The sequence below is a fragment of the Lissotriton helveticus genome, chromosome 12 (genome assembly GCF_964261635.1).
Source record: "Lissotriton helveticus chromosome 12, aLisHel1.1, whole genome shotgun sequence".
Classification (NCBI taxonomy): Eukaryota; Metazoa; Chordata; class Amphibia; order Caudata; family Salamandridae; genus Lissotriton; species Lissotriton helveticus.
In genome coordinates, this window is record NC_136073.1 from 533,817,388 (window position 1) to 533,845,007 (window position 27,620).

At 42.8% G+C, this 27,620-nt stretch overlaps 1 long non-coding RNA gene across 1 annotated transcript in view; it reads right to left on the minus strand.

Moving 5' to 3' along the window:
• LOC144798892 (uncharacterized) overlaps positions 1-27,620 on the minus strand; it is an 877,268-nt gene that overhangs the window by 442,416 nt on the left and 407,232 nt on the right. Inside the window, exon 3 of the long non-coding RNA XR_013603690.1 lies at positions 8,049-8,147. This is a non-coding gene — a long non-coding RNA (uncharacterized LOC144798892). The remainder of the gene's footprint in view (positions 1-8,048; positions 8,148-27,620) is intronic.

Sequence of the window (27,620 nt, forward strand, 5' to 3'; positions counted from 1 at the left end):
CTCCAAGAAACTCTTCTTTGTTAATGTTATACTCTCTTTTTTTTTCTTTCACTTCGTTATCTATTTTGTTTTTCACAATTATACCCTCTTCTGTCTTTTCTTCGGTAAATAGATCTATTAAACAGTATCTCTTCTTTACTCCCTATAGCTGTCTTTCTTTTAACATCACTCTCTGTTTACTTTCCTTATACTTACACTTTTTTTTTTTTTTTTTTGGTTAGCTCCCGGTCCGCGTACCGGGAAGCTAACCCGGGAGCGAACCAAAAGAAATAGAGCTTGCCAGAGTGCTAAACATTCTAGCAATTTTTTTTGAAAGGGAAGGTAGTTCTGAAAAGAACTTTCTTTTTAATATTTTTGTTGTTTTATATTTTTTTTTATTTTTTGAACATTTTTTGTTTTTTTTGTATTTTTTGAACGATTTTATATTTTTTTGGGGTTTTTTGGGGGGGGGAAACAACAAAAAACAGGCGTTGAAAAGGGCTCAACAGGAGCAAAAAAAATTTACTGGGGGCGGTTAGGGCAATCATGGTGTTCATACGCCAGGTTGAGTGCATTGATGCTCATGTTGCCACAAGCTAATAATGCACGACAGTGAATCATGTGCCCAAAATTTTCTTGAATATTTGGCACAGTTTCCCGTGCCTCTTCTGGTGTTAGAGAAATCGGTATTGTTGGTCTGGCCACAGGAGTTGGTCTTGGATTGTCAAGCATATCCCTTATTTCCGCCCGGCTGTAATTTAGTGGATGCTTCCTTGTCATGTGCCTGTGCATTGTGTGATTTCCATAGCTATATTTTTTGTCCGTCCCTCTGGACAATTGTTCTTTGCATATGCGGCAGGTGACATACCTCGCATTGACTTTTTTTTGGCCACGAGGGATCGAATAAAACTGCCAGATGAAACTGGCTTTCTTTCTGGAAACCCGGGGCACCTCTTCTAAGAACTGTGGTTCTTCTCCCTCCTCATCCATTTCTTCATCTTCCTCCTCAGTGTTGGTAATGACCTGGGGAGGTGGTCCTCTCTTCCCATGAGGAGGTGGAGGTGGTGGTGGGGGTCCACCAGCTGAAGCTACCAATGAAGCCATTTTCCAACAAGCAAAATAGGTCTTCCTCTCACAATGATGAAAGTCAGAGTGAGGAAAGAAGGAGGGGTTTTCATCATTTGGGAAAAACAATACTTCTCAACCAATGAAAAGTGTTATTTTTAGGTCACCTGACCTAGCCTTACATCATTATGAAACCAAAAGTGAAATGAACCAATGAAAAGTTTTATTAACAAGTCACATGACCTCTCACGCTCATGTTACGCGCTGCGGAACGCGCCCCGGTTAGCTTCCGGGTCGCTAAGCTTCGCGCCCCGGTCCGCGCCCCGGGACACTTCCGGGTGCGCTAACGCGGTACGTCACAAGACGCATTATGCGGCAACGCGATACGTCGCGTTTTCGCGACGCGCCGCGGATCGCTTCCGGGGAGCTGCGTTTCGCGCCTCGGTCCGCGCCCCGGGGCACTTCCGGGTGCGCTAACGCAGTACGTCATAAGACGCATTACGCGGCAACGCGATACCGTCACTATGTTGATTTTTTACCGGTTCGCGGACCGGGTCGCGGCATCAAATTGAGCTAACGGGAAGCTTCCCGGTCCGCGGACCGGGAGCGAAACAAAAAAAATATTTAAAAAAAATTATTAATAAACATATAAAATATATTTTGGGATTTAAATAAGAATACATTTTACAGCTATAGATATTTGCTATTAAAAAACCATTGAAATTCACTGAAAAAACCATAGGTTATAAACCATATATAGTTAGGAATTAGCATTTACAAAACCTTGAAAATTCACTGAAAAAAACCATAGGTTATACACCATATATAGTTAGGAATTAGCATTTAAAAAACCTTATTTTACTCACACAAAACCATTGAAATTCCATATATAGTTAGTTGCACTAACTATATATCGCGCACCCGCAATCCACTGCTGATGATGTCACATATTACATCATTCATGACATGGTCAGTGACATCACTGATGACATCACTGATGACATCTCAAATGACATCACTGATGACATCACTGATAACAACATCCAGTGATTTTATGTTTCTGTAAAGTTTAAATATGTCTTACATATTGAAGAATGAGTGGATGTATAAGTGTCTGGACGAAGGATTTAGTAGGTGCATGACTGACTGTATGAGTGAGTGATTAAATGTATCTCACTGAGTGCATGGGTTAGTGACTAAACTGTCTTAATTTGTGCATCATTATGTCTGTTGTTCTGTAAACTGCTGCATGTGTTGATCAGTAGCTATATGAGTAACTATATGGGTTATTGATTGATTGTCCAAGTATTTGTATGGGAGACTGAGTGTGTGTGTGGCTGGCTGGGAGGTGTGTGACTCTGTGCAGATCAATGTGTACTTATATCAATGATTGTATAACAAGGTAAGTATGTGTTAGTATATGTTTGAAAATGTAAGGTGCTCTATGTTTAACTGTATAGACAAGAAAATGGAAGTGTGATTGATTCTTTACAGGACTGACTAGGTGTGTGAGTAACTCCATGGATGAGTGGCAGAGTGTGAGTGTCTGTATAGGTGTATGAGTGCATATGATAGTGTTGTAAAGATGAGTGATTGTATGTATGAATGATTGTATGGGTGAATGAGTGAATGTGTGTGTAGACGTAGGAATCAGTGAGTACATATGTAGTAACTAGTATTGGTGTGTCAATGGTTTCAAAAATTATACTCTGTATTTAACACTGGGTGAAACAGAGGTTATATTAAAATGTGAGGAGATGCATTGTATTGTCACATGAATGATATCATCAGTGATGTGGTCATTGATGTCAAATGAGATGTCATCAGTGGAGTCATCAGTGATGTCATTTGAGATGTCATCAGTGATGTCATCAGTGATGTCACTGACCATGTCATGAATGATGTAATATGTGACATCATCAGCAGTGGATTGTGGGTGCGCGATATATAGTTAGTGCAACTAACTATATATGGAATTTCAATGGTTTTGTGTGAGTAAAATAAGGTTTTTTAAATGCTAATTCCTAACTATATATGGTGTATAACCTATGGTTTTTTCAGTGAATTTTCAAGGTTTTGTAAATGCTAATTCCTAACTATATATGGTTTATAACCTATGGTTTTTTCAGTGAATATATATATATATAAAAAAAATATGTATACCTTCTTTGAAATTCTAACAATATGGTAAAAACTGCCAGTATGAATGCAATAGAATGTAAAATAGATTTAAATTAAAATTATAACAATGTGTCATTTTCCAATATGCAAAGGAAGCAATGTTTTCCCACTGTGCATAATTCTTTGTCTCAAAATGGAAACAGAAATTCTCAAAAAAAGAGCAAAGGCTCCAATTTACCTTGTCTGACCTTACTTTTTCTGATGATATAATGCTTGAACGGTGTTTTTTTGGGTGACAATTTTTCTCACTGTCTATCTGATCACAAAAAAACAATGAATGAATGAAACTACCTGGGTTAAATATCTAGTGTTTGTAGTTTAAAAAAAAGATAAAACGTGAAAACATATTTGTAGGATGGCTCTTTTTGCAGGGTTATCCCCAGATGTTTTGTCTTCCTACTGAATTTGTATGTCTTCATGTTTGCTGGTTTTAGAACTCTGGGCTCCTTAAAACTGTTGATCAGTGCTAAAGTGCACGTGTTCCCTATACACATTGTGATCATGATTGGCATATTTGATCTACTGGTAAGTCCCTAGTAAAGTGCCCAGGGCCTGTAAATCAAATGCTACTAGTGGGCCTGCAGCATTGATTGTGCCACCCACAGGAGTAGCCCTGCAACCATGCCTCAGACCTGCAACCGCAGGGTCTGTGTGGGCAGTTTGAAGCTGCCATGTTGACCTAGCAGGTGCACCCACTTGCCAGGCCTAAACCTTCCCTTTTATTACATGTAAGGCATCCCTAAGGTAGGCCCAAGGTAGCACCATTGGCACGGTGCTGTGTATTTAAAGGGTAGGATATGTTCTGGTGTGTTTGACATGTCCTAACAGTGAAATACTGCTAATCTAATTTTTCACTATTGCAAGGACTCTCTCTCCCAAAGGTATATTATATGTGTAGCTTTCAATTGGGAAGAGATAGAGATTTAGAGTTAGGGCTTCCTAAACTCAGAATTTAAAAATACATCTTTTAATGAATCAGTTTTTATATTGCGTGTTTGAAAATGCCGTTTTAGAAAGCAGGTATTTTCTTGTTTTTCCATTTTGTGTTTCTGCCTGCCTGTGGAATCCACGTCTTGTTTAGACTGACAGTTGGGCTGTTTTCTGCATTCATTTAGGCAGCCACAATAAGGAAGCTGAGGTCTGCCCTGCATATCCGGATGGCCTGTCACCAGGCTCATGGGGCTTAGTGAGCTAGAGTGGTGGGAGGAGTTGTCCCTAACACCTGAATAGGGCTTTGACTATCCTCACACAATGCTAACTTCACCCCCCCTGTAGTGTGTCTGGAGCCAGGTAAGGGAAAGACAGGGTCCTACTTCAAAGTACGAAACTAGTATAAATACTGGAGCTGTGACCCCTCATTTTTAGAACACCTCTGGACTAAGAAAAGGCTCCACCAAGAAGAAGAGTTGGAGAAGCTGTAGGAGGGGAACTGACACTCTATCTGTTGTTGTGATGGGCTGCCTACTGCTTGCTGTTTCTGTCTTGGCGAATGAAAGAACTAGACTTTGTTTTCAACATCCTGTTTTCCAAGGTTCTCCAAGGGCTTGTATGTGCTTGCCTCCTGTTCTGAAGTCTCAGGGACATCAAAGACTTCACCTGCAGCCCCTTAGCTCATCTGCTGGGAGTTCTTACCTGCCAAGTGGTGCCAATTCTAGTTTTAGGCCCTTGGAGGTGGCTTCTACTGCCGGAAAATAAGAAAGTCCATGCATCAATCTTCAGCACCTGTTATTCCCACCCCAAGCTTGTCATGAGGTCTAAAAAACAACGCATTGCCGTGGTGCGGCAGAAAAATAAATGCAGCACCTGACATGCAGCTCCAAGATCTCCACAGCCCGAGCCCTGTGCACTGTGTCTCCGACATCTGAGACACCCACTCTGAATCCGACACAGGCCCTGCTGTGCTGCTGAAGAGTTTGATGCATCATCTTCTCGCGGCTGGTAGAATTGGTGCAGCACCAATTTCGCCGCCGCATCAAACCCAGGGAACCCAGATTTTCCACGCATCGCACCTGTGCGCCAAGTCTTCATTGACGTTGCCCAGCTGCATGCCGTAAATTTGAAGCATCATCTTCCCTCACAGAAGAGTATCGACGCACCACCTTCCCTGACAACAAGGAACCAATGCATCACTTCCTCTGCACCACAGCAGGGAATCAACGCATCACCTCCTCTGGCAGCAAGGAATCACCTGCATCACCTCCCCTGAGAGCAATGAACTGACGCATCACTGTGTTTTCAGCGCCTCATCTCCCTTGCACCTGTTTTCATCTTTTGAATTTGACACATCCCAGGTACTTTGCACTAAAAAGTGACACATCCATAGTTTTCTATGAACAGACCGAATTTAAATCTTCTAAAATTTATATCTTTGCTTGTGTATGTTGGATTTTTGTCGTTTTCCTCTTGTTTTATTTAAATAAAGATTGGTTATTTTTCTTAACTGTCGTGGTGTCCATTTGTAGTGTAATCACTATGTTACAGTGTCTATTTAGTACAAGTACATATTCCCTTTGGGAAAATCCTGACTGCTCGTGCCAAGTTACCAAGGGGAGGAGCAGGAGTTGTCTTAGCTGTGTAATCCCCTTTTCCTGACTAATGGAAGGGTCCCTACTTGGACAGGGGGCAAACAAGTATCAACTAGAAACTCTAATTTCTAAAAGTATTCTACCATAAAGATGCTAAAATTTAAACTAATTTGTCTTCATCCAAAAAGTGTATGTCATTAAAACATTTAAAATTATCCATATATATAAAAAACGAATGTATGTCTGTCTGTCTATCTGTTTGACCTTTATGCATTACTACACCATTCATCCGATCGCCATGAAACTTTGGGAAGTTGTTTAGTACACTCCCGCGAAGGTTTCTGGCATAAATTTGTTTTAAAAATCAGCCCCCCAGGGCCCTCATAATCTTTCGAATACTGATGTACGCATCAGACGGGAAAGCAACAAATTGTGTATCCACAAGCACTCGAATAAGTAAATAGAATTAAAACACCATTCATCCGATCGCCATGAAACGTTGAGAAGTTGTTGAGTACACTCCCGCGAAGATTTCTGGCATACATTTATTTTAAATATCGCCCCCCCAGGGCCCTCATAATCTTTCGAATACTGATGTACGCACAAGATGGAAAAACAAAAAATCGTGTATCCACAAGCATTCGAATAAATAAATAAAATTAAAACAGCATTCATCCGATCGCCAGGAAACTTTGGGAAGTTGTTTAGTACATTCCCGCGAAGGTGTCTGGCATAAATTTGTTTTAAATATCAGCCCCCCAGGGCCCTCATAATCTTTCGAATACTGATGTACGCATCAGACGGGAAAGCAACAAATTGTGTATCCACAAGCACTCGAATAAGTAAATAGAATTAAAACACCATTCATCCGATCGCCAGGAAACTTTGGAAAGTTGTTGAGTACACTCCCGCGAAGGTGTCTGGCAAAACATTTTTTGAAATATCGCCCCCCCCCCCCCAGGGCCCTCATAATCTTTCGAATACTGATGTACGCACAAGACAGAAAAACAAAAAATCGTGTATCCACAAGCATTTGAATAAATAAATAGAATTAAAACAGCATTCATCCGATCGCCAGGAAACTTTGGGAAGTTGCTGACTACAATCCCGCGGAGGTTTCTGGCATAATATTTTTTAAAATATCGGCCCCCCAGGGCCCTCATATTCTTTCGCATACTGATGTACGCACCAAACGGAAAGACAAAAAATCGTGCATCCACAAGCACTCGAATAAATAAATAGAATTAAAACAACACTTTGAAATGTTTTCCATATTAAAATGAATACGTTTCAATAAAAATGACACAATGTAAATTGAATGTTATCATAACGAGGTTCCTTGAATTTCCTTTCTTCGGAGATCGCAGCAACGTGCGACGGGTAAGCTAGTTATAAATAATATGATTCAAGTATTTAATGATTGTGAACATCGTTCACTAAAAAAAGTTAATCGAATAATTCACTATACAAAATCAGAAAGCCAAACAAATAAAATAACCTAACTATAAAGGCTGCTTATACAATATAACAAAAATCATTCCATACAGTGTAACAATCAGGGAGTTTATTTACGTTGCTATTTCCAGGGCCATAAACAATGGGGAAACTGCATAACACTTTGGGCCTGATTTAATACTATAACTCCAGTCCAGCAAATAATGTGGAATATGCATAAATTGATGGGGAATGATGTACTATTCTAACCCCACTTTCCCAAACATTGAGAGAGCGCATACATTTTGGGAGGATATGTAATTTTCAATCTCCAGTCCCACAAATATTTGCAAAAATGTATGAATGTTCACGGACGATTGTCTATTTTACATGCAGTTATACAACTGTTATCAAAAGTTAAAACATCCTGAGGGGCTTGTTTACTATTTAATTCCAATCACACAAATGTAGGCGTAACTGATTAAAGTATGGCTGATTAAATACCACTACAATGAAAAATATGTAATATTTATGTAATAACACTAAAATAATATCCCTACATGGATATAACATGGGAACACGAAGGAATTACATGCACTCCCACAAAAAAAGGATACCCTCCTAATTTCTTGCTATAACCATTGCCTCACCCAAAACAAAAAAACATCCCAAAAAAAGTTAACACATTGATCATTTTAAACACTATTCATTCAATCAAAAACCCAATATAGCCCACACTCATTTACCACCATCCTCCCTCAATATGAGGATGCATGAAGCACAATAAACCCAAAGGATCACCACTACCACTTAAGAAAATAACACCACCAAGACCATGGTAAAAGGAGTACATTATTAACTCACAAATCACTTTTTTAGAGTTAAACGCCAGCAGTGACTTCTCTCGTTTTTGTAATTTTGTTTTCTTTTATGTGGGCGACCATGATATGACGCCTCCTAGTCCTGAAACAGAAGAGAAGAAAGGACTTAAGACATAAAAATTATGAACATTGCCATTTGTTATTCACTTTGTTATTGGATGCATCTTGTATGAATGATAAAAAGAGAACCAAATTGAAAATATAAATAACAAATAAACTTAAGTATTGGTATCTTCTATAATAAGCTACTCACACCAGATTAAACATGGTTAATTTTTACCACGAAAAAGTGCATAATTACTTGAAGTGGCATAACAGCGTAACATTGGAAATTCTGCATAACAAATGCAACAATAACTTTCACCTGCATAATTTTTGATTTTGCCTAGGCCTACTGTTGAGTGAATTATAAAACGGGGACAATGAGAGTCTACACATACCATCATGAGAAATAACTATTTACCACCATAATGCCACACACAAACTTGCTTTTGTAAATGTAATAGGCATCTGCAAACACATTGCGCACTCATTCACCCATGATCTCGCCTCAGATCAGGGTACACCATATGCAGTGTGCAGAGAAATACAGCCAACACATCTAGGATTAAACCCAGATACCTTACTTCATTCATTTCCTATTTTTTTTGTTTGCCCCGTATGAAATTTCACAGTTAGGTATTGCACGGTACCACTGGGGTGCCATCAATGACCTATGACAAGCAGTCCCAATCTTTGCCCATTTTTTTCTCTAGTGTTTATGCATCAGTGGTATAGTACTAAGTAGGAGGGGCAGATGTCTGTCATACAAAGATGTTGACTACAAACCCATGGTACAGATTTCCATCAACAGTAAGAAACAGGAAGTTATATAAAAGATTCAGATGTTTGACACACAAGGGATGTCCTTGGAACACATAACAATCTTACACCATCCTTCTGCTATAGCTATCCTAGAACTTCCCCCATGACAAAAAAGGCTGAAAAAATTATAACATGTGTGAGAAGTTGGCCTGGTATATGATGTTCACTATTCTAGTGAGCACCGTGCACCAGTCCAAACAACCCTTATGGTGATGGTTGTAAAGTCAACCTTATAGACCAGCTATCCTAATGGTAGCATGGACAAAGCAGTCTTAGGCTAATCTCAAGAGGGCATGTGAAGCCAGCTGTTTTACCATATGTAACCCCTTTAATACCAAGTGAAAGGACACCACACAGGTTGTATATCAAAATATATATGTATTTATTTCTAACACAATTCTCTGTACTCTTTATGAGGTCAGAGGCACAAGTACATAACAAGATACTCAATTATAATACAATAAGTTGCACAAAATACAGAAATGCCCTAGGGGCACTTCGAACCATATACTAAAATAGTGGTATAAGAACCACGTCACGAACAAAGGATAGGCCTAGGCCTGGAGAATCGCTGGGGCTACGCTGTACTACCAAAGGATAGGGAGCAGGAGGCCCACGGGATGCGCGTGCAGTGTTAGAATGGGAACGAAAGAATTGGAAACTAGTTCTTTTAGGACACTTCAGGATGGACTAGGGAAAAGCTACTTGAAACTATGACACTAGGATAGTCATTACCCACAGGAGAAATTAAATACTCGCGTTACCTCACCCACAGGTAGCGGGTGCATAGGTGTCAAAGTGTGTCGGGTTTCGTCGCGGATTCCTATGGAGCCTTGGAGAAAGATGCTGCAGGAGACGAGGAGAGAAGTGTCCGGGGGGATCCAAGGGTGGATCGAGGATGAAGAGTACCTGAAAGCAGAGGGGACAGAGTCTGGGTCACTAGCCAGTGACCAGGAAGGAACCAGGCGATGTGGCAAAGCAATCAGGTGATGTCGTGAAGCTTGTCTCTGCAGCCACGTGGACCAGGAGGTGTCGACGACAACCAGGAGCTGGATACAGACTATCCCACAAAGGCTCTCGCTGTCGGCGGTGTCGGCTTCCGGATTGGAGTCAACAAGCCTTGGCAAAGACAACCCATGCAGGAATAGATGATGGCTTCTTGATCAGACCAGCAAGATCTGATGGGCTTCTCCTTTTCAGGAAAGCAGGGGCCAGTCAGGAGAAATCAGACCAGCAGTGTAAATCAAAAGGTTCTTTGTCACAGAAGCCACTAGCCAACGGGCAAGTGACCGGACAGACACGTCAAGCAGGAAAATGCAGAAGGGCCCCGCGCAGAACTCGTGGCGTGTGGAGAGATGATCTTCGGTGCAGATGATGCTCAGGGCTGGGGTTTCTAAATCCCCAATGCACAACTTCGAGGGTGCCTCAGAAGTTGCACGGAAAGCAATTCACTGGCTTTCCAAGATGGCCGGTCCCACGTCTCTCGTCGCTTCCACGGGTCTCAGCTCTGCTGTGACTGTGGATCAGGCTGTTGGAAGTCTGGAAGTCCGGGTCTTGTCAGGCTCTGTGCTCGGGCTCCGGCGGGAGCGAGAAAAAAGCAAACCGTTAATCACTTGATGGTACCTGCTTGCACAGGGTGGTCACTCCTTGACCACAAGGGAGATTCTTCAGTCTTCTATGTCGAGTAGAATGTCAAAGGTCCAGAGTTTCATTTCAAGTTTCAGTCAGGATAAAATCTAAAGTCTTGGGACTCAGCTCCTACCTATATACCAAATTTAGGGGCTGGATTACCTGCTAGGTCCCTCCTATGGGTGGGACCCATGAAGGGGGTGGTTACACCCCTTTCCCTTCGTCCAGTTTTGCGCCAGAGCTGGGGCTGGAGTGCCCCAGCACCGGTTTGCAAACACAACAGTGATGGACAGAATGTGGATCAATGTCACACATTCACCCCAGTCCAAAGATCTGGGCCCAAATCCATCGTTTTTCCACTCCACACCACCCTGGGTTAGACAATGGCGATATGCAAATCAGCGCTGACCCTGTGCCCCATGGGAACAGTCCAGTCCGAACTACAAAAGCCATGTCCTTCCCAGAACGGAAACAAGCATCCGAGGACCGGCCCGGTTTCGAGGTAACACCTCTCATCAGCCCGGCTAGCTTGATTCCAGTGGTGTGGAGTGCCTGGGACTCACGTCTGAGCATCCCCAGTACACTTAGAGCGGTAATTGCAAACACAACAGTGATGGACAGAATGTGGATCAATGTCACACATTCACCCCAGTCCAAAGATCTGGGCCCAAATCCATCGTTTTTCCACTTCATTTCAAGTTTCAGTCAGGATAAAATCTAAAGTCTTGGGACTCAGCTCCTACCTATATACCAAATTTAGGGGCTGGATTACCTGCTAGGTCCCTCCTATGGGTGGGACCCATGAAGGGGGTGGTTACACCCCTTTCCCTTCGTCCAGTTTTGCGCCAGAGCTGGGGCTGGAGTGCCCCAGCACCGGTTTGAACTGGACTATGCATGGGACACCTTGTGTGCCCCAGGCAGTGTCTCATTTCATTCAGCCCTCCCTGCCCCAATACACTAAAGCCTGTCTGGGGTGGTGCTAGCACCTCCCAAGACAGAAACCTATTGTCCAAGCCTCCCTCGCTGGAAGGGCTCCCAGCAGCAGGAGGTCAGACTTGTGTCTGTGGCAGCAGCATCCATTTTGTAATGCTGAGGCTCTGGTTAACTTTAACTGGGATTAGTAGGAAGAACATGTCTTCTCCCTCTAGAAGGGTGGAATGCTACCCCCGTCGCCAGAACTGGCGAGGAGGTAGTATTCCAAAGCGTATGACACCTTACACGACATGTTTTGATAAAGCCAAACCAGAGTTAGCAATAACCGCGAGGATTATAATGCACTTAAGAGTATATGGTATGGCAGTATCATAGCACAGCTATAAGGACATGGTTCCAAAAGCTGCACACAGGCTCAGCTCATGCTAGAGCACCATCTCACATAAGACCAAGCACTCTGCCTTCAGGATTGTTAAGGCCTGCCATAGGAGTGACTTATAGGTGCATATGTGTCTATATATAATGGTAGGTATAGGAATACTATACCTAAGCAAGGGGTGATTACACAACCTTGCCCCAGATGAGTGATCAGCCAGTTTTGTCAGTTTGGATGGCCAGTCAGGGCTGGCACAAGATATGCTGCAGCCCCTGGTACGCCTTGGATGCACCTATGCCCTGGTGTCAGGGTTCGTCAGTAGCGCCAAGGATAATACACCACTAACCTTAGGTACAGCCAGCAGGAACGATGCCGTGTAGAGTAGTTCCCAATATCCCCTAAACACTACTCCTCCCACAATACTCGTAACGCATCCCTGTACATACAAGAGAGTAAGAACAGAATGAGTATCTCCACATTCATACACAATATAGGAAAGAGAAGTATTAGCGATACCACTTTGAAACTTACAGGAAACCCAACCAGGATGTACCTCCTAGAGGACTCTACTGGGATGTACTTGTATACACGCACACCAACCAATCAGGAATTAAACCTTGTTCGGAGAGACATTCCCCATTAGTAAGAGTTAGATGCAGAGAGTGGACGTCTCGAGAGGAGAGCGCCTTTAGGCGCAGTCTCCGACTCTCTAGAAACGTCTGAATACCTGTTTGGTTCGATGGATTCAATGGTGGTTGATGCCGGATAACGGGAGGCTGACAAGTGAGAGGAGAGCGCCCTTACGCACCGTCTCCGACTCTCACGAAGGGCTCCTCACTGGAACAGTCTCGCGTCAGAGCGGGACTCGGATTTCTTAAAGGTCGGTACAGCATGCGGAAATACGGAACGCCTTCTGTCTTGTGCCCGAAAAAAAGTAAAAGCAAAATAAACAACGTTCTCTCGTTCGAATCCTGAACGGAGACGCGAGCACCCACTCGGTGCTGTGGAGGTCAAAGGAAAATCCGGCCGCGCTGCAAACTCGCGCGGTCTCAAGGCTCCGTGTGGTTCTTTTCAGTTATGGTGTCTTCCACCGCGAGGAGATCGCGGAACGACCGAAAACACCAAAACAGGTCCGTCGGTAGGCTCAGCAGGCAGTTTGTCTAGCACCGTTACTCTAGGAGGCGGGGCTTAAATAGGAGTTTGCTTTTTTCTGTTTTCCAGTAAAATACGTCCCTAAGTTTTGTGGGACATGTAGTTCCTGACTCATACGTGACATTCAAAACCGTGAAAGGTGAGGGATGTCTGCTCTATATGTACCCATAATCGCGACAGCACCCCCTCTCGAGGACCGCCGACTCGGTGGTTGACCTGGCTTCCCCGGATTGGCCATATGGTATTGTGCTATCAGTTCGTGACAATGAAGGTTCCCCACAGGTTCCCAGGTCCGGTCCTCTACTCCGAACCATTTCCAGTCCACTAGATATTGAACCCTCCCTCACACCAACCTGGAATCAAGGAGGGACTGAACTTCATACTCATCCCACCCTTCCACTTCAATGGGGGGGGGGCGAATTGGCAGTCTCATACTAGATGGGCATGGCCGGAGGAGTGAGATGTGGAAGACTGGATGGATGTGCCAGGAGACCGGTAAGGACAGTCTCATTGATACCGGATTGATCACCTCTTCGATGCCATAGGGGCCCACGTATCGAGGTCTGAGTTTGTTCACACCTTTCAGAGGCAGGTTCTTAGTGCTCAACCAGACTTTATCTCCTACTTGGTAGGTGGGTTCAGGAGACCTCTTCTTATCTGCGTGTTCTTTTTGGGATTTTTGGGCAGAGAGCAAATGCTGTTTTGCTTCCACTAACACTGCCTTAAGGTGAGCATGATGTTCACTGATACTTGGCAGACGAGACTGGACAGGCCATTCAAATGGGAGCATATTAGGGTGATGTGCGTTGACACAAAAGAAAGGGGAACACCCTAATGTAGAATGTTCAGCGTTGTTGCATGTGAACTCTGCAGTCCATAACAAAGGATACCACTCGGTGGAATTCTGTAGGGAAAAGCAATGGAGGTACTGCTCAAGGGTTTGGTTTAAGCGTTCAGCCTTTCCATCCGTTTGGGGGTGGTAGCTGCTTGATAGTTTAGCTTCTATTGACATGGATTTGCAAGATGCTTTCCAGAAGCGGGATGTGAATTGCGACCCTCTGTCGGTGATTATGACACTAGGAATCCCATGTAGTCGAACGATGTTCTGAAGAAAGACGCACGCTAGTTCAGAAGACGTGGGTAACCTCTTGAGTGGTATGAAATGGCCCATCTTTGATAAGTGATCCACGACAACCAGGATAGTTGTAAACCCTTCACAGGGTGGCATTTCTACTATGAAGTCCATAGAGACTGTATGCCATGGTTTGGGAGGAATGTTGAGAGGGTGTAGAAGTCCCACTGGTCTTGTATGACTTGCTTTTCCTAGTGCACATACCGCACAGTAGATACTTCTCCACATCTTTTCGTAGAGTAGGCCACCAGAATGAGCGTTCTATGTTGGCTACGGTCTTAAATCGTCCAAGTGTCCACCCAGGGTGGAGTCATGAGCCCATGCTAACACCTTTTTCTGGAGAATGGAGTGTGGGACATATAGCGCTTGAAAGTGATATAATAACTCTTCATTTTTGGTGCGATTTTCAGGGTTTTCTTGGATCCAGGCGTCACAGTCTATATCGGATACAGCCACTTTAAGGTCATCCAGGAAATCATGAGACTCTATCAGTGCCAACAGGGGTCCAGGGAAACAGGTCTCAGGTAGAATAGTTGGTACTTCAGTCTGTTCCCCCTGGCCTGAGTCGTGGATGTCTTCATTGCGCGACAGGGCAGCAGCCTTACCGTTTTGGGACCCAGGTCTGTATTTGATCACAAAGTCGTAGTCGGCAAAGAATAAAGTCCTTCTCAATTCTGTGATCTGTATAGATTTCTACGACGTGGCGCGCCCCAAGAAGGTAGTGTCTCCATTCCTCGCATGCCCTCTTTATTGAGAGTAGCTCCTTGTCGGATATTGAATCATTAATTTTGCTAGCAGAGAGCTTTTTCGAGAAATAGGCTACTGGGTGCAGTTGCCCTGTGGACGGATGTCTCTGTGATAGCACTCCTCCGAGTGCATACTGGGAAGCGTCTGTTTCCAGGATGAAAGGCAATTGTGTGTCTGGATGGCGTAAGATCGGGGCTCGTGTGAATCGTTCCTTGAGCGTCGTGAATGCTTTTCCAGCTTCTGTTCCCCATACAAAGGGGGTATTTTTTCTTAGGAGGCTTGAGATAGGTTGAATGATCTTGGAAAAATCCTTAATAAAGCGCCTGTAGTAATTCGCGAAACCCAGGAAACACTGGACGGATTTCACGTTCTGGGGGTTTTTCCAACAGGTTATCGCCTCTACCTTGCCTGTTTCCATTTGGAATCCGTTTTCATTGATGATGTAATCCAGGAAGGCTATTTCTCGGACGTGGAACAAGCATTTTTCCAATTTGGCGTACAGTGAATGGTTTCGGAGACGGTCTAGGATGGTTTTGACATGCCGTACATGTTCAGGGAGAGATGTGGAGTAAATCAGAATATCATCGATGTAGACGATGCAGAACGTGTCTAGCAGCCCTCTCAGTACTTCATCCATAAAGTACTGAAACGCCGCGGGGGCATTACAAAGCCCAAAAGGCATTATTCTATATTCATAGAGTCCGAATTTGGTTCTGAAGGCGGTCTTCCACTCGTCTCCTTGTTTTACCCTCACTAAATGGTAGGGTCCTCGCAGGTCGAGCTTCATGAAGTACTTGCTCCCTTTCAATTGATCCAGTAAAACCGGTATCAATGGTAATGCGTAACGTTTTTTTATCGTGATACGGTTGATGGCCCGATAGTCTATGCACGTGCGAATTTCATCGCAATCCTTCTTCGTGATGAAAAAGAGGGGCGAGGAAGCAGGAGAAGAAGAATGTCTAATAAAACCTGAGGCAAGGTTTTCGTCCAGATAATTGCGGAGGTATTGTGTTTCCGGTTCAGTTAGTGCATAAACCCTGCTACACGGAATTTCCGCACCGGGGGTCAACTCAATCCTGCAATCATATACCCTATGTGGGGGTAATTGCGTGGCCAATTGTTTATTGAAAACCGTTCGATATTCTTCGTATTCTCCTGGTAAGGACGGGGTACAACAGTATGCCGGAGTATGGCAAGCCGAGGCCAATAAGACGGCCTTGGAGTCTTCGTGATACACCTCCGTTAAGCTCTTCTTGTGTGTGCATTGTTCTTGACAGTACAAGGACTCCATCTTCACGGAGCGCTCTGCCCATCCAATGGTAGGATTGTGTACAGTAAGCCAAGGCATGCCTAATATTAGGTGGAACTGCGGAGCATCTATGACATCAAATTGGATGGTCTCATAATGATGTTCACCCAGCCTCATGAGGAGAGGGACTGTGTGATACCAGACAGGCCCTGATGTGAGGGCTTTTCCATCCACGGCGTGGACTTGAGTGGGGGCTTTCTTCTTCTGCCATTCCACTCCTATGGTTCTGGAGTAGGCTTGGTCGACAAAATTGCCGGTTGCTCCTGAGTCCAACAAGGCTGCCACAGCAATGTGATGGTTTTCTTCTAGATATAAATGTACGTTAACAGTGAGATGAGTAGCCGTACTCAGGGGAGTACGTGCAATCACCGAAGAGATCGTCGTCCAGGCGCCTGTTGAACCAGTGACCTCCCCCTGGTTCATGCCTGTTCGTTTTCCGACCCCTCCTTAGCCCTGATTACTGCTTGTCCCTTCCAAATCGGGTTCTGGTTAGGCAACTGGGCTCGGGCTCGACATTCCCTGATAAAATGGCCTCCCTTACCACAATACATACAGAGCATCAATTTCTTCCGTTTGTCCCGCTCTTCAGTAGTAAGGGGACCCCTAATACCCCTAATCTGCATGGGTTCAGGTCTATCGCTCTGTTTAGAAGGTTCTTCCGGATGGGGTTTTGGTCTGGAAAGCAAAAGACGAACATCAGTTTTTGATCGGTCGCCTTTCCTTTCGAGTAAACGGTGATCCAGTTGCACCGTTAGATCGATCACCTCCTCGCATGTCGGAGGTAGTTGCACCACCTGAGAGAGGACATCCTTTCGTTCTCTCCGCAGCCCTTGATAAAAAAGGGAGGTCCGTTTTGCTTGAGGCCAATCGGATTCCACTACTAGCCGGTTGAAGGTGGTGATGTATGACAGGAGATCCTGAGAGCCCTGACGAAGGGTTAGCAGTTCACGGTCTAAGGTTAACATATGTGACTTGCGATCTAACAGTTTCTGCATTTCTAAGCAAAATCCTGCAAAATTGTGTAAAACAGGATCATTGCGTTCCATGAGAGGAATAGTCCAGCTTGACGCGTTTCCACCCAGGTATGACATCATAAACACGGTTTTTGACGCTTCCTCCTGGAAAACCTCAGGCTTGCATAGAAAGTGCATGCGACACTGGTTCAAAAAAGTTTCAAATTTCTTCGGATCCCCGTAAAACCGCTCTGGAGGGGCCAAGGGTATTCCGGTATTTTGTAAGACGTGCACCGTCGGGACTGGACCAGCAGATGGAGTGAAGACAGAACTGGTTGTAAAGAAACCTCCATCTTATGGTGTAGAGGTTGTGGGTTGCGCGGTCTGGGAAGGAGAGGGCAGGGTTGCGTCACGTATATAGGACCTACCGCCTTGTCTAGAGATACCCGCCACCTCTCTTCTAATGGTACCCATCTCTTTTTTATTTTATTGATTCTCTAGCCTGGAGGATTGTACCTCATGCTGTAAGGCATTGAAGCTTTCTAAGAGCGAGGTTAATACTGCGTTAGTATCCATCGCTCGGGCTGGCGATTAACTTAGGCTTGACAATCTGTCAGGGTTCGTCAGTAGCGCCAAGGATAATACACCACTAACCTTAGGTACAGCCAGCAGGAACGATGCCGTGTAGAGTAGTTCCCAATGTCCCCTAAACACTACTCCTCCCAGAATACTCGTAACCCTTTACGGGCAGAGAAGTATCCCAAGGGAAAAAGGGAATGGGATAAAATAATAAAGGTGTCCTGTTCCGTCACAGGACATGGCACCTGTCTTTTGTACACCCTCTAGGATCCCTGTACATACAAGAGAGTAAGAACAGAATGAGTATCTCCACATTCATACAAAATATAGGAAAGAGAAGTATTAGAGATACCACTTTGAAACTTACAGGAAACCCAACCAGGATGTACCTCCTAGAGGACTCTACTGGGATGTACTTGTATACACGCACACCAACCAATCAGGAATTAAACCTTGTTCGGAAAGACATTCCCCATTAGTAAGAGTTAGATGCAGAGGGTGGACGTCTAGAGAGGAGAGCGCCTTTATGCGCAGTCTCCGACTCTCTAGAAACGTCTGAATACCTGTTTGGTTCGATGGATTCAATGGTGGTTGATGCCGGATAACGGGAGGCTGACAAGTGAGAGGAGAGCGCCCTTACGCGCCGTCTCCGACTCTCGCGAAGGGCTCCTCACTAGAACAGTCTCGCGTCAAAGCGGGACTCGGATTTCTTAAAGGTCGCTACAGCATGCGGAAATACGGAACGCCTTCTGTCTTGTGCCCGAAAAGAAGTAAAAGCAAAATAAACAACGTTCTCTCGTTCGAATCCTGAACGGAGACGCGAGCACCCACTCGGTGCTGTGGAGGTCAAAGGTAAATCCGGCCGCGCTGCAAACTCGTGCGGTCTCAAGGCTCCGTGTGGTTCTTTTCAGTTATGGCGTCTTCCACCGCGAGGAGATTGGGGAACGCCCGAAAACACCAAAACAGGTCCGTCGGTAGGCTCAGCAGGCAGTTTGTCAAGCACCGTTACTCTAGGAGGCGGGGCTTATATAGGAGTTTGCTTTTTCCTGTTTTCCAGTGATATGCACCTAAGCTTTGTGGGACATGTAGTTCCTGACTCATACGTGACATTCGAAACTGTGAAAGGTGAGGGATGTCTGCTCTATATGTACCCATAACCCGACACCTGGGTACCTATGGTACACTATAGAGAGGCTCATAAGGTGACCCAATATTCAATTAGGTTTGTACCTAAGGTACATGGAGTCCATTTTATGGAGAGAGCAGATAGCCTGGGGCCCTGATTAGCAGATCCCAGGCCAACTAAGTCGAAAACCAGCTAAACACAAGGCAAAAAATCTGGGGTTACCATAGTCGGGTATCCAACTTCCTACAACATGTCTCCCAACTTCTTTCCAGAGAGAATTAAGGTAATGATGGATGATATCCTCAAAATGTACTCTCAGGTGTATGGTGGGAGCAGAGAACAGGCAAAGGAGTGCAGCACACCTGGTAATCTGGGCAGATATTGCCAGCCGTTGCACGGCAGAGGGTCTTCACACATTTTGGGCTGGGAATTGCAGACCTGTCGCATGAGGCACCATTGAAGGCATATGGCCTGATTATGATCTTAGGGGATGGGACACTTTGTCACAAACTTGACGGATAATCCATATGCCGGATAATCCATATGCTGCAATACAAGTTCTATTATATTCTATGGAACTTGTAATACGGCGGACGGGATATCTGTCCCATTTGTGACTGAGTATCCCATCCGCCAAGATCATATTCAGGCCCTTAGGTTGGTCTCCCATCATCATATGCACTATTCTTGGTATATCCCACTGCACAGGAGGGTCCTTGGAGCAGCTGCAAGTTCATAGATTAGGACTAACAGCATCATGCATAGCTTCACAATAGTAACTCAATGCACAATAGTAACTCAATGCACACAGAAAATATGCACCATCTGTAGTGCCAGAGGCCCTCCCATATACTGGGGCCATGTGATGACCTTTAACTACCATCGTTTTAATTTACTTTAGGTGTTTTACTTTACCCTAGCCTGAATGTACAACACCATGTTTCCTTTCCTGCATGTGCATTTTGCCTTGAAGATTTCATTTTGTGTCTCCTTGTAGCTTCAGATAGGGAGTGTTTGCTTTTTACAGCATTGCCAGGAACAGAACTTGTGGGATATGCATTTGAAAGCATGAGACAAAGAAAGGTGTGGAATGTGCTTCTCTGTCTCTGAGTGTAGTGTTATATGCAGTGGTGCTCAAATGAGCATTATGTTGTACATTGAGAAATAAAGTGTGTGATGCTATAGGGAGTGGTGCACAAATGTGCATTGTGTTCTACAATGGGATGTTTTATGACGTTTTATCTGTTGGGTTTGACATGCCCTCATGCCATCTTGGATTATGACTGTCTAGCTGGAGCTTTGCACACACAGGCAGGCCCCCAGATCACTCGCATTGTTTAGGATATTCACATTCAAGATTATTTTCTGTACTTTTTGAGATGTTTTCTATGTTCTCAAGCTTAACTAAGATAAGGTGCTGGAATGTGTGGGAGCACAGAAGAATAAGTGAGAACTTCTTTGCTTTAGAATGCTTGTGGGAGTTTGGCCAACTCCAGTAAGTTTCCTTGGCACAGAGGACGTCTTCTTGAAACCTTCTGGTACATTGAGATTATAAAACTGGGGTTTGTTAACTTGGAAAGCAAGATTTTGTTTTGACCTCAAGGGACGGACGCGTCGTATTCAGTGTAGCAGTTTACGGCTTGCTGAGTCTCTTTACCCTGGCTGTGAATCCCCCAATCTGGTGTGTGCTAAGATAAAGCTATTGCAGCTGGTGATGTATTTTCTCTGATTATTGGTATTGTTGTGTGTGAGTGCATCTGTATGCATATTCAAGTCTGCAGTGTCATAATCATCTGCGGTATTTGTGTACATATCTTTATATCTTTTCATGCTTTACTGTCTGATTACTTGTATTTAAAAGTGCCTATTTCTTGCAGAGGACGTCCAGTATTATCACTATCTGCTTGTACTTAATCACATGTATATATATATATATGTATATTACCTACTGGCGGTCGCCAGTAGGTATATATAGTTAGGATTTTTTCTCTATGGGATTTTTGAAAATTCTATGTCTAATAACTTTGGCGTTTGTGGACGGAATTGGCTGAAATTTTCAGGAAAATGGAACATTTTGTTTCTGAGCAGCCACTGAAATTTTGGGGGGGGGGGTCGTCAAAGGGGGGCCGAGAAAAAAGGGGGGTCCCAAAACGCGTTTTTCCCATGTTAATTTCCATAGGGCGGTTGGCCTCACTTTTAGCTCGAACGGCTGAATGGATTTGCACGAAACTTGGCAAAATTGTAGGGACTGGTAGCCCGATGTGCCTTTGCTAGGTCTCAATATATGTGCTCCAGTGGATTTTGAGAAATTAACGTTCAAAAAAACATATATATCTGTAAGCGCGCTCCGGGCAGCGCCCCGGTTCGCGTACCTGACGCGTAACGGAACTTCGCGAAGCGAAGCTGATTGGCTCTCCGGTGTCTGTCAACATTCTAAACAGTCCGGAGCGGCCGCCATCTTGTCTCTCGGTATGATCGAGAGACAAGAGGAGGCCAAAACAAAGGGGGAAATGACCATAAGGGGGCATAGTAGATCCTCCCTGACCCCCTAGGTTTGATGTGGAGGCTTTAAAAGGGCCCCGCGGGGCAAAAAAAACCAAAAAACATTTTTTGCTTTTTTTGCGTGGGGAGCGCCCGGTACGCGCACCGGGAAGCGGTCCGGGGAGCGTACTATAAGGAAAAAAGAATTATAGACTATGATATTTTGAAATATTGTATGTTTATTGATTGTTCTTTTTTTTTTTTTTTTTTATTGAAGTAGCAGTATTAATGATTATTAAATATAAATGTATTTTTGGAATTGTGAACAGTATACTATAAGTATGAATTTACATTATAATCAATTTGGTACTAGTTTATGAATTACATATAAAAATGATTAAAGACAAACTATTTTTTAATATTAAATATAATTTTATTTTTCGGATTGTTTTTCAAAATTTAATAGAACGTCTAACATTTGACTGTCAGATATGTCCTCTTGTTGAGTTAACATAACTTCCCACATTTGACCGTCATCATAATGAAGTAAACAATCCACAGATTCTACACATTGTAGAAGTTCATGGTCTCGTGATTCATCCATGAATTCCAAGTCAATGGGTTCAATTATTTCCTCATTGTTCATGTCTAGGACAATTTCAAAGGAAACGTTCTGTTCTCCTTGCATTTTTGTGCTGAAATTTGAATAAAAAATAAATATATCAGTAGAGATAGGGCACTGTTGAGTTTAAGTTCAGACAGGTACTTTTGAGGCATGAAGTAGTACTATTAAAAAGTGCCTGTTAAAAAGCCTATGTAAATTCATAATTATACCACAGAAACCTAAATCAATCCATAATTATAATAAACAAGCCTTTCTCAATGTCTAACTGTTACAGAGGGATAGTATATAACTATCTGAAAATGTTTTCAAATTTATAAAATAACATCTTACCTTTTAAAAACAAGTTTAAGCTGTGAGTGAAAATGATCTTGCAATGTAGTTCAGGAAGTAGTAGTCAAAATGGCTGTGTTTTTTTCTCTCTTTTTTATATATATATTCAGGTACATAACCAATCAAATGTCAGGTAAAAAAAGTAGAAAATGAAAGTAACATTTTAATTGGTTGTCAATTCCAACACTTCAGATGTGTTTTGTGAAGTAATTTACCTCAGGGTATTTAGAGAGGTCTACAGGCTAAATGGCTAAATGGAATTCCAACCAAATTTGAGAAAATGGTAGGGATTGGTATGTAGTATGAGTTAATCTATATTTGGTGACATTGTCTCCAGGGTTTCTTCTGTAAATTACTTTCCCATCTTTTTTAATGGAGCGCTTCCCGGTGAGCGCCCCGGTACGCGAACCGGCAGCGTTACGGGAGTCCACCATTTTGTGTTTCGGTCGAATTAAGATACAAGATGGAGGGCAAATAATGTTCACAATGGGTAGAAGGGGGCACGGTAGACGTATCTTGACCCCCTAGGTTTTCTGAGGGTGGCTGAGGAGGCCCATATGTGCGAAAAAAAAACATTTAAAAAAAAAATTTCGCACGGTTAGCCTCCGGTGCGCGTACCGGGGAGCGTACTTTGGTGAAAATTAGTGAAAAAAGTTAGAGTAAAATAATAATTGTGAGTGATCAGATGTAGGGTAGCTCTGAAAAGAGCTTTTGGGTCCTGTGGCTGATGTAGGTACCTACAAGTAGGTACCAATGCACAGTCTTAAATTGAGGATGAAAATTCTGTTCCCCTCATCTGAGAAGTGAACTCCATCTCCTCTGTAGATATCTTGCATGTAGTAACGCAAGTTATTGTTGTAGATGGAGCCCATTCCATGGTCTCTCATGTAAGCTGAAACAGACTTATTTACATGCTTCCTCGATTTCTCAATTTGTGGACAAAATTGGTTTGACCACCTCCATTTCAGTCTTTGGCATATATTTGAATATACCAAGGCAGTTTGAGGAAAAAGTGCCATCAATTGCTCAAAGGTGTCCTTTAAAAGCATTTCCAGACCTACCCCAGTCAAAGTGCCCAAGTCATTTCCTCCACAGTGCACAATTAACAGGTCAGGTTTTGGCAAATGCAAAAAGGTTTTCACCAATGGTATCAATTGGTGACATTTTAATCCTCTGTGGGCAATCCACTTGATTTCCACATTTTGTAAATTGAGGTTAGGTAAATTTCTGTTATCAGCAAACCTTTGAGCCCAGTGGATATAACTATGTCCAACAATCCAGACAGAAAACATGGTGAGAGGAGGTTCTGCTGCAGTCAGATGAAGTGTGGCAATGAAATGGGAGTTGAAAAAATAAGAGTTTAAAATGAAAAAAACTGTGGAGTTTCTGTGTTAATGAAGCAGTAGCAGTGATTGGTGGATTTTGATTGCTGAAAACAGAAAGTTAGGGTGCATGGATGAGTTCTTTGAAAGATGTAATTTGAATGGTCAAAAAAAATCATTTTATGAAAGATTGCACTGGATATGCAGGTGTACTGAGAGTTCAGAGTTCAATTGAAACATTGTTGTGTGAACTTGCAAACATGAGAGGTCTTTCAGGAGGTGGTTGCTATGCAAAAAAGGCAGAAAGGCCAGAGGGGGGAAGGGTGTTGATTTGAAAAAAGTGAGGGAAGAGTTTTGATTGGGTGACATGAGAGATATGTGTGATGAATTACAGCTTTTCTGTGCTTTTTATAGCTGCAGACTCTGGAGTGCATACCTTTTGCTCTGCTAAAGACTATTTGGTGTGTTTCTGAGACTGTTTTGAAACTCATAAAGTATTTGCTAAGGTGAGAAAAGATTCATTTAATTTAAATAGAGAATAGTATGCTTTAAGGAGAAAATTATGAAGAAAGTTGTGTATTTAAAATGTTGCTTTGTGTCAAGTGTTTTACAAATAGATTTTGTTTCTTTGTGTTACATAGCCATGTTAAAAGTGACGCAAAAAAAGTGCAAGGGTCTTACAAAAATGCTTTCATGTGTCTTAGGGTATTTTAACTCACTTCCCCATGAATGTATGAATATAATTGCTTTACAAGATGTGTTTAAAAACGTTTTTGAAATCAATTAGGTTTCTTGATATGTACTGCTAGAGTTTCATAGGTTGCTTGCGGCATATTTTCAAGGCTTTTGAGTTCCTTTGATGTAATTATTCCCATTTTAATTTAAGACCTTTCCCCGTGGTGCAAGGTCCTTGTAAATATGCCCCCATCTGTGCTTGGCAAATTTAGATTTTAATTCTTTGACTAACATAGCCATGTTAAAAGTGACCCAAAACTGTTGCAAGGGCCTTAAAAAAAACGCTTTCATGTGTCTTAGGCCATTTTAAGTCATTTTCCCTTGAATGTAGGTATATAATTGATTTAGATGATGTGTTTAAAAACGATTTTTGAAAACAATTAGGTTTCTTGATAAGTACTGCTAGAGCTTCATAGGTTGCTTGGGGCATATTTATAAGGCCTTTGAGTCTCTCTGATGTTATTTTTCCCATTTTAATTTAAGACCTTTCCCTGTGGTGCAAGGTCCTTGTAAATACGCCCCCATCTGTGCTTGGCAAATTTAGATCTTGATTATTTGACTTACATAGCCATGTTAAAAGTGATCCAAAAATGGAGCAAGGGCTTAAAAAAAACGCTTTCATGTGTCTTAGGGCATTTTAAGTCACTTCCCGATGAATGTAGGTATATAATTGATTTAGATGATGTGTTTTAAAACGTTTTTTGACATCAATTAGGTTTCTGGATATGTAGTGCTAGAGTTTCATAGGTTGCTTGGGGCATATTTATAAGGCATTTGAGTCTCTCTGATGTTATTTTTCCCATTTTAATTTAAGACCTTTCCCCGTGGTGCAAGTTCCTTGTAAATATGCCCCCATCTGTGCTTGGCAAATTTAGATTTTAATTCTTTGACTAACATAGCCATGTTAAAAACGACCCAAAAATGGTGCAAGGGCCTTAAAAAAACGCTTTCATGTGTCTTAGGCCATTTTAAGTCATTTCCCATTGAATGTAGGTATATAATTGATTTAGATGATGTGTTTAAAAACGATTTTTGAAATCAATTAGGTTTCTTGATATGTAGTGCTAGAGTTTCATAGGTTGCTTGGGGTATATAGTTAAAAGGCATTTGAGTCCCTTTGATGTTATTTTTCCCATTTTAATTAAAGACATTTCCCCGTGGTGGAAGGTCCTTGTAAATACACCCCCATGTGTGCTTGCAAATTTAGATTTTGATTATTTGACTTATATAGCCATGTTCCATACAGTTCTCACCTTCTGCGTAGTCTTTCATATGCTAGACTCCATCTGCACTATGAGATACCTAAGCAAAGGAAACACAGGTGATGTGATTGTGAAATGAGGAAAAGAAACTCCACATTTTTCAATTACATCACCTGTGTTTCCTAAGTTTACGAATGACATTGTGCAGATGAGCTTTGGGCCTGTCCACGGACACAGAAGAGGTCTGGCCTTTGTTCAAGAGTGAAGTGGACATGACGTACTTCATTGGTAGGCCTTCACATGTATTATCTCCTCTGTACTCTTCAACAAGCGTAAATTTCATCTGCAACCCTGAGTAGGGCTCACCTTAAACAAACCTCTGGATAGGCCACACCTTATCGTCATCCTGAATCAATCATTTAAAATGTTAGGGACAGATTTATGATAGGTGTATGCCTCTTTTGCGTCACTGTGCGTCACTTTTGTGACGCAGCGGCGGTGCAAAAGATTTGCTATGTGGTGACATATTTACAACTTGATGCATCTAGGCAGATGTGTCATGCTGTAAAGTCCCGTGCCACATGAAACCGATGCAGCAGTGATGCAAAAGATGCACCATGTTGCAAGACAGGCCTCACTTTATCTCCAACAAGATAAGAAGCTGAATCTTCTGTAAATGTCAAAATTGTTGTATACACTGCTGAACTTCTGTGTACTCTTTCATGTGCTAGACTCCATGTGCACTATGAGATACTTAACCAAAGGAAACACAGGTAATGTAATTGTGAAATGAGGAAAAGAAACTCCACATTTTTCAATTACATCACCTGTGTTTTCTAACGTTACGAATGACATTGTGCAGATGAGCTTTAGGCCTGTCCATGGACACAGAAGAGGTCTGGCCTTTGTTCAAGAGTGAAGTGGACATGACTTACTTCATTGGTAGGCCTTCACATGTATTATCTCCTCTGTACTCTTCAACAAGCGTAAATTTCATCTGCAACCCTGAGTAGGGCTCACCTTAAACAAACCTCTGGATAGACCACACCTTATCGTCATCCTGAATTAATCATTTAAAATGTTAGGGACAGATTTATGATAGGTGTATGCCTCTTTTGCGTCACTGTGTGTCACTTTTGTGACGCAGCGGCGGTGCAAAAGATTTGGTATGTGGTGACATATTTACAACTTGATGCATCTAGGCAGATGTGTCATGCTGTAAAGTCCGGTGCCACATGAAACTGATGCAGCAGTGATGCAAAAGATGCACCATGTTGCAAGACAGGCCTCACTTCATCTCCAACAAGATAAGAAGCTGAATCTTCTGTAAATGTCATAATTGTTGTATACACTGCTGAACTTCTGTGTACTCTTTCATATGCTACACTCCATCTGCACTATGAGATACCTAACCAAAGGAAACACAGGTGATGTGATTGTGAAATGAGGAAAAGAAACTCCACATTTTTCAATTACATCACCTGTGTTTTCTAACTTTACGAATGACATTGTGCAGATGAGCTTTAGGCCTGTCCACAGACACAGAAGAGGTCTGGCCTTTGTTCAAGAGTGAAGTGGACATGACTCACTTCATTGGTAGGCCTGGACATGTATTATCTCCTCTGTATTCTTCAACAAACCTAAATTTCATCTGCAACCCTGAGTAGGCCTCACCTCAAACAAACCTCTGGATAGGCCACACCTTATCGTCATCCTGAATCAATCATTTAAAATGTTAGGGACAGATTTATGATAGGTGTGTGCCTCTTTTCCGCTGCTGTGCGTCACTTTTGTGATGCAACGGCGGTGCAAAAGATTTGCTATGTTGTGACATATTTACAACTTGATGCATCTAGGCAGATGTGTCATGCTGTAAAGTCCTGTGCCACATGAAACCTGCGTCAGATTTCATATAGGTGTTTTGTTGCAGGGTATGCATTTATTTAACCTGTAAAACTAACACAGTGAAATTTAGAAGATTTCACTGAGTCAGCTTTATAGCATTGCTGAATCAAATCCTTACGCCTGTTTGAAACAGGCATAAGGAGTGATGCACCATG